This window comes from Sebastes umbrosus, chromosome 16 (genome assembly GCF_015220745.1).
Source record: "Sebastes umbrosus isolate fSebUmb1 chromosome 16, fSebUmb1.pri, whole genome shotgun sequence".
NCBI lineage: Eukaryota > Metazoa > Chordata > Actinopteri > Perciformes > Sebastidae > Sebastes > Sebastes umbrosus.
The window spans coordinates 29,584,708-29,593,584 of NC_051284.1; the positions used below are offsets into that span (position 1 = coordinate 29,584,708).

At 41.5% G+C, this 8,877-nt stretch overlaps 1 protein-coding gene across 1 annotated transcript in view; it reads left to right on the forward strand.

Moving 5' to 3' along the window:
• Positions 1–8,877, forward strand: part of LOC119474766 (transcription factor IIIB 90 kDa subunit-like) — a 123,488-nt gene that overhangs the window by 108,620 nt on the left and 5,991 nt on the right. The gene's annotated exons all lie outside the window — the stretch shown is intronic.

Genomic DNA, 8,877 nt, shown 5'->3' on the forward strand with positions numbered 1-8,877 from the left:
GCTCTTCGTCGTCCGTCACTCGCTCTCGCCCTCCGCCTCGTCTTCCCGCTCGCCTCACTTAGACTCCGTTCGGCCCTCCTGCACTTAACAGACGTGCACGAACACTCAGTCGCCCAGTCAATCACTCAGACAGATAACTTCCCCCCTTTCGCTTTTTCCTCTCTAAAACACTCACTCACTTATTCACTCATGCTGTTATCTCCTCTGCCTCGCTCTCACTCACACACACACACACACACACACACACACACACACACAGACTCACTGTCAGGACTGTTACTTACCAGAAACTGTGTTTTTAAAGCAGCTAAAAAAAGGAACCGTTTCTCAGCACGTAATGATTCGTACCATTTGGAAGTTTGGAGATAGAGAAGCATTTACCGTGTGAACAAACTAAACCAGAGAAAAGCAGAAGAGATGAACTGTGGAGTCTAAAAGATGATATAACACACTTACAGTATAGTTTTGAGGCTTTGTGACGACACATATTAACATAGATATTTGTCAACCGTGCATACAGGAGGCTGGTTAATCATGTTTGATTTGCTTTTTTTATAATGAAATTTTATTTTTATTATTAATAACATCATCATTTTGTTACAGGCCTGAGGTCGCTAAAATAGTAAACAGATTAACATAACTAAATAAGTAATTAAATAAATAAAAACAAATACCCCAAAAAATAAAATTAGGGAGAAATAAAAAAATGAATGAATAAATAAATAAATAAATAAAATGGGTGGGGGGTTGTAATAATGCCGTTAGAGTCATGAACACACATTTATTTAATTGTTATGTATTATTTAGAGCTGTTAATCGATTAAAATATTTAATCGCGATTAATCGGCAATTAATTGCATGTACCTTAAATGTACCTTAAAGGGAGATTTGTCAAGTATTTAATACTCTTATCAACATGGGAGTGGACAAATATTCTTGCTTTATGCAAATGCATGTATATATTTATTATTATAAATCAATGAACAACACAAAACAATGACAGATATTGATCAGAAACCCTCACAGGTACTGCATTTAACATAAAACAATATGCTCAAATCATAACATGGCAAACTGCAGCCCAACAGGCAACAACAGCTGTCAGTGTGTCAGTGTGCTGACTTGACTATTATGATTATCTTAAAGTGGGCATGTCTGTAAAGGGGAGACTCGTGGGTACCCATAGAACCCATTTACATTCACATATCTGGAGGTCAGAGGTCAAGGAACCCCTTTGAAAATGGACATGACAGTTTTTCATCGCCATAATTTAGAGTAAGTTTGGAGCGTTATTTAACCTCCATCACAATAAACTAGTATGACATGGTTGGTACCGATGGATTCATCAGTTTTTTTAGTTTCATATGATACCAGTATCTTCACTCTAACTTTAAAATTGAGCCTGCTACAACCTAAAAAACGCAAATTATGTTAATTTGTTAAAGAAATTAGTGGCGTTATTATTGCGTTATTATTGCTTTGGCACGTTGATTATTGTTTTGTGCAGCTGCGAAGTACTGACAAAAATAAGAATAATTTCATGTTCTTAATAAGTAATTGTAGGCCTTATTGTCTCTACTGGTTTGACCAGTATGACAGAGATAAAGATATTAAATCACATCATTTGCGTTATTAAAAATGTCTTTAATAGTAATTAATCTGGCGAACAGTGCAGAAACCCTGAATGGAGCTCTATAGCACAGAGGAATACGATGTATCGGGCTTTAGATACACACATTTCTTGTTAATATACATTCATCATCGGTTTGGGTCTTTGTTGACAGACTCTTAACTCCTTTGAGAGCGGTCCAGACCCAGAGGCTTCCTGTCTCCACATAATGAAGCTGTGACTGTAACGGACCTGGAGTCAGGCTGGAACTCCCCGTCAGTCTCTCCTGGACGGCCATTAAAATCTAATTGCTGATTGCTCAGATCTCCTGCGGAGCGGACGGGGGGTCGGAGGGGGGGGATAAATAAATCTCCACTCAGGCCGTGTGAGAGGTGAAGCTCACTTTGTCTTTGTTTGCCCTCCTTCCATTATTACTCTCTCTCTCTCTCCCTGCAGGGCGTTCACTGCTCCTAAAAACCTCTGACAGCCTCTTAAAATAAATACGGCCTTAAACTTGGACATAAAAACGTCTTTAACAGCACTTTTAGAGGTCTTTTTTTACCGCCCTGCAGAGAGATGGGCTTCTGTTGGCTCGGCTTTCAGATGAATCCAGAATATCGGCTCTACTAAACCCAGTCAGACTGCAGCTCTTTGAACAGGACGTCCTCAGCTTTCAGCAGATATCTTCAGGGAGATACGTACAGGCCCCGTTTTCACAACTTTGTTTCTTAATTTGATTTTTAAATTGGACCCAAATTCAATCACAGGTAGCTTTACATCACCTTCAAAGTGTTGAATGTGGCTTCCTGGCTTCGTATCTGGTTTTAAACATTCCTGACTGTCCTTTTCTTCCCTTCCTGCTTCTCCCCGCTGCTGATCCGTCTTATTTCTAATGATTTACTTCTCCCTTTTCACCACTTCTGCCATGCTGCTCTTCATCACTCCATAAAGAAGCAAAGCGGCAGGAGGTATTTCAGGAGTCCAATGTTTGGGAAATTAAAGTCTCGTTCATTTTTCAGCGTAGACAGTCAGAGCACTTTGTTAGACATACAACTCTTATCAAAACATACCCGGTCCTTGGAGAAAAAGACAAAGTTATAAGTCTCTGGACATAAAAACTGAAGGATAAAAGTCAACAAGGTGCATTTCAGCAAGAAACATCCAATTACAAAGCTCAAAATTCTGTTATGTGACGCTAAACTGAATATCACTTTGTAAAAGCCTGATAAAACATCCAGCAGATTAAATCAATTTACATTCAGGATCAATTTTGGATGAATTAAAAAACCCTGAAATATATTTTGTCCCCAGTTTCAACAACGAAGCGTTTTGATTTTGTTGCAGCTTCGGTTTTGCACCTTTTGCCGTGTTCACCACGAGCGACAAAACAGCCGGCGTTGCCAGCTACGTTGTCGCCGAGTCACAGTTGAAGTGTTGCCCGAGCGCTCGTTGACGTAGTTATGTCGTTAATCTTATAGTTATGTCTTTTTCTCCAAGGACCGGGTATGTTTTGATAAGAGTTGTATGTCTAACAAAGCGCTCTGACTGTCTACGCTGAAAATGAACGAGACTTTAACTTCCCAAACATTGGACTCCTGAAATACCTCCTGCCGCTTTGCTTCTTTATGGAGTGATGAAGAGGAACATGGCAGAAGTGGTGAAAAGGGAGAAGTAAATCATTAGAAATAAGACGGATCAGCAGCGTTGAGAAGCAGGAAGGGAAGAAAAGGACAGTCAGGAATGTTTAAAACCAGATACGAAGCCAGGAAGCCACATTCAACACTTTGAAGATGAGCGATAAATAGCACTGGGATCCGACTAACAGCATTTTTTTTTATAGAACGGAACAGGGTGAAACAAAAGCATATGATTGTGACGCTTCACCGCTTCGTTAGAGCGCGGAAAAAAGTTGAAACCAGCTCAACTTTGATTCGTAGCACACAACGCCCGTCACGCAGAGACAAGTGTCGGGCGTCAGTTCGTCGCTTCATGTCACTGGCTACCACTAAAAATGACTTGTAACCTGTTGCCGTGTCAATCATAGTGTCAACACAACATTCGACTGGCCTCTTTTTCCACCGTAACCCCCCGCTGAGGCTCATGGGTATCGTAGTTTTTAGAGCCATCGGTTCTTTGTCAGCATGCAGCTCAGAATACATCCATAGCTTTTGATGGAACGTGAAGATTTAAGGGAGATAAATTAAAGTGAAAATACATGGATCAGAGGCTGGTTTATTTTGCTCAATCGTCAAAAAGTTTACGTTTTTAAAATTACAACTTTGATATATATACAACATGTAGCAGGTTATATAGGATATTGTGGATATTTTTTTGGCAAAAGTGGTTAAAAAATTCCTTTGCATTCATTACAGTGATATTTACGCTGGGTTAAAAGTGAGTTGCCACCGCAGTGATGGAGATTACTCTGTGGTGTCATTAAATTATCCAGGATACAAAGTAGAGAAGAGAAAGTAGAGAAAAAGTACAATGGAACACCACTCAAAGTCCGATATCCCACTTGGGGAAACCCCGACTTCACGTAGAAGTAGTTGTCTGGAAGCGCATATTGTAAATGGTTAAACATCAACTAAAAGGTAACGTAAAGTATATTTATTTGATTTAAATAATAAATACTATTATATAATAATAAAACCTGTTCTGTGAATTGTCACCAATGTTATTAGTAGCTGATTACGGTAACCGATCTCTAAGTGATCTCTGCGCAAAAGTTATTTGGGAAAACAATAAAAATGCGCCCCAACTAGTGGCGGCTGCTCTGCTGAGAGTTCAAGTGTGTGTTCACTAGTTGCCAAAGAAACGTCAGTTTGTCATAGTCGGCCATGTTTTTTGTTTACGTTTGGCATCGTGCACCTGGAACGCTCCGAGGTCGGAAGAAAATGGGAACATTTCGACCTCCGTGTCATCTCATCTGGAACGCTGCGTCAGCTGAGGAAATTCAGGACGTCACACTTAAAAATACTTCCTACACGAGTTCCTCCTCTGCCGTTACTGTTTCTCTCTTTCTCCCACGGTACTCCTCCATCCCTCATCCCTCTCTCTTTTATGCTTCATTCCCTCGTGTCCTCCTCATCTCTTCCCGTTACTGCTTCTCTCTGCTGCTCTCCTCTTTCCCGTCACTCTCCTTTTTATATTTCCTCTCCTTCTCCACATTCCTTCCCATCCCTCCATCCCTCCTCCTCCTTTGTCTCCCCCTCCATCATGTGCTGTTGGCAGCTCTGAATGGAGGAGCTCGGGGGAGCTCAGGCTCTGTCAACCAGGAAGAAAACAGTGCCACGAGGGGCCGGGTCAACAAGGCTTGTTACTTAGCAACCCCCCTCACCTTCCCCTGGGAACTGGAAGCGAACGGCCGTCGCCATTGGCTGAGGCTGCTCCTCGCTCGCGGCTCCTGTTATGTAATGTTGCAGCGACGGGGCCGGATTGAAAAGAGATGTTTGTGCTTTCGGGTGTCGCTTTGCCAGACTCGTTCTGTTGGGCGCTTAACAACAAACTCATTTCCTTCACCCTCTTCACTGACCCGGCAATTAGTCCGTACATTTTTCAAACAAGCCGAGGGGAGGAAACGACCACTTTACTCAACAGAGACGCAGTAACGAGTTGATTTCTGCCAGTTGAAAGTTGCCCAGCTGTTCTCTTCTTTTACTCCCTTGAAGCACATTTAGGTTGAAACTGGAGGGAGCAGACGGCGCAGTGTGAGACGGTGTGAGATTTTCAGAGAGGCTTAGAAATGTGAACGGGGGTGATGAGGTCACGGGAGAGGGGGCTTTGAACTGCAGACGGTCGCTCTGGCGTTGCAGCTATAGTCTGCTTATGCAAGCAATAGTCTCGGCAATTGATGGCCGAGTCTATTTGAAGTTCTCAGAGAAGCTGTCGGGCCACGCCGGCGGGAAAAACCACATGACATGCAGCGTTTTCAGCTCGTCCCGTAGAAACGCACTGACCTCCTCGTTCACCCTGATAAAGCTGAGAGGCAGGAGGCTGAACGAGCTTGTGATTGTTGAGCGATTTCTGTCTTAAAACAGACAAAGTTGCAATAATTTAGTTCTCAAACAAGCAGAATTAGAGCAACTGAAGTTATCAGAGAATTAAAGGTCTTCCCAGTTGCACAAGATGGTATTTCTTAAGGCTTTACACACCGGAGGCATGACGAATAAACGTCACAAAAATGCAAAATACTCGCCTGCAAATATTACATGTCTAGGGCTTCTATTGTGAAAGTTAAGAACGGAAGGACTGGTCAAGGTTGAAGGAGTAATAAAGTTTGCCGTCTTGGTTCAGACTATGGAGCCTCTGTGTGTAACAGCATTTAAAGGTACTAAATTCGACATTAAGAGCATTAATATATCATCAAACAACTATCGTCTATGTAAAGATACAGAGGAGTAATGTCTACCTGAGCAAAGAATGAAGTCTCTCTCCCTCTTTTTGTGTGTTGTAATCAGAGTTTCTCTGTGCTTTGTTGACATAGCCGGTCTGGCTATGCGGGCCTTTTTAGTGCATGTGTTCGTTGCCCCACTGGCTAGCTAATCAGAGCCAATCTGCACTGCTCTCATACGGTGGTTATAGCTGATAACCCGACCGACGGCGTCGTTGCTGAAGCTTCAAGCCTTGGTTATACTTTCTTCAAGGGCGGTCACACATACATGATCTTTTATACTCTGTGCGGGTTTCTCCTCGCCGCAAACCGACATTCTCAAAGCGCCTCAAAGCTCTCCATTTTCTCCGCGCATCTGCGTAGTTAGAAAAGTTAGGATGTGCACGGACAGGCGAAAACCTGCCGCATGAACACTCGCGACCCTCGAGGATGCAGGCGAGCATAAATCACGCTTAACACCCACCTTCCAGTTCCCCCTCAGGTAAACACTGTTAGCTCTGTCAGCACTGTTGCCGTTGTTTGCACTCTTAGCATTGTTAGCTGCACGCTGCCGGCTCAGCTGTCGCCATATTGAGAGCCATGTGGAGGCAATCCCTCAATCACAGATATGCTTTGAATTTCAAATTTAGCACCTTTAAGAATCAAGGAAAATGTATTTGTACAGCATCTTTCAAAACGATGCAAATAGATAAGACATAAAGGCATTAAGATTAAACAGAGTAAAAATGATTGTTGATGTTTACATGCACAAAATATTCTGTTTTTTGCCCTTATACCGAAAAAGACAATATTCCTACTAAGCTGTTTACATGGATAATGAAAGTGATTACTCCACTGATATTCCTGTTTACATGCAGCCATGCATACTCCTTCACTCCTTCAAACAGCTTCTTGAAAAGGTCATCATTGTGATATTTGCTCATATCCAAAAACCTGTTGAAATCCAAGTCTATCATGATGTTTAACAGTAAGTGTGTTTCTCCTTATTTTCTTTTGGGCATGCATCTCTGCAAACCGTCGGCTGGTTGGTTTGTGTTCAACGCACAGAGCTGGACGTAAACCGTCAAGAGGCCGCGTGTCACAGACTACAGAAAAAATAGAGACGCATATTGTGAATGTGTTGTTTACATGTCCAAAGAAAGCTCCTAAAACCTGAATAATATCAGCAGATCACACGTCTTAATCTGAAAATGCTCCATTCAGAATATCTGAACAGAATATGTTGTTTAAATGACCCATATCAGATTAGGGATATTGTCATATTCAGAATGATAGTGGAATATTAGTGTGCATGTAAACATAATCAGTGACAGTGCAGTGCAAGATATGAATAAATGGACCCACATTTAACTTAATAATTGCTATATAATAGATTGTTTATGTTTGCATTGTGGATTTAGGCAGTAAATGCAGCTTTATTTCCTCTCTGTTCTGCATCATAGAAGTCGGTTTAATGCTGATGAATCCATCGAGGCCATTAATGATGCTAATCACAACCAGAACAAAACTCGTGATTTATATCTGGGAAGAAAAAAGGTCATCCTTTACGACGGGGACGTGATTAACTTTCACTTTTTCTCTCATTTATACTTTCTGCTTGTTGTTGCCGTTTAGAACACTCAGAGAAATGTCTGAATATGAGCAATAATCCAGACTGCGGTTTGCTCTCTCGGTTAATTTGGCTCTGCCAGTTGTTCCATGCATGAGTAACTGCAGGCGATCAGATGTCAACATCCCATAAAAACCCCTCTGAGCGGTTGTTTCCTGTAGTTGGTTCGAGTTGCTGTCTTGCTCCTAACGAGCCGTTTTCTCGTTAAAGGCTCGGTGAGCTAACAGTAAATACTCCAGAGTCTCTGTTTCTAACGGCGTGTTTATAGAGCAACATGATCTCCGTATAAATATGAACAATAGCAACACAGAAACACGGAGCTCGTCCTTCTCCACAGCTTCATCTCCTCTCCCATTTAACAGCTCTCACCTCCTAATTAGTCTGGAGCGCCGTGTTTACGCTCTTATGTTTTCTTTTTCATTTTAATATTTTTTTTAATGTCTTCGCATTGTTGCCTGTGTTCACCGGCAGTTAATGAGGCGTCCAGCTCCTGAGATGAGGAGCCTGCTGAGGTTAAAGTCAGCAGGGATCCACTGAGGAGAATGAGAAGGTTTCTGTGGTGGATATTTTATTTTATCTTTAACGTATTAACGCAACTTGGGATTTTTAGGTTGTAGTGGGCTCAGTTTTAAAGCTAGAGTGAAGATACTGGCATCATATGAAACTAGAAAACCTGATGAATCCATTGGTACCAACCATGTCATACTAGCTTGTCATGAAGGATGCCCACTTTATGATAATCACATGCAGTTTGGGGCAAGTCATAGTCAAGTCAGCACACTGACACACTGACAGCTGTTGTTGCCTGTTGGGCTGCAGTTTGCCATGTTATGATTTGAGCTTATTGTTTTATGCTAAATGCAGTACCTGTGAGGGTTTCTGGATCAATATCTGTCATTGTTTTGTGTTGTTCATTGATTTACAATAATAAATATATACATACATTTATATAAAACAGCAGATTTGCCCACTCCCATGTTGATAAGAGGATTAAATACTTGACAAATCTCCCTTTAAGGTACATTTTGAACAGATAAAAAAAGTGTGATTAATTTGTGATTAATCTCGATTGAATATTTTTAATGGATTGACAGCTTTAGTATTTTTTTAATTGTATAATTGTTGGATAAAATCTAAATCTGAGGTGAGAAAAAAAGCATAAGACACATGCAGAAAAGTGGGAAGGAAGGAAGGAGGGAGAGTCTAAGCCAAAAGGAGAATCAGTGTGCAACAGGAACAAAGGAAGGAGAGACGGATGAAGTGAGG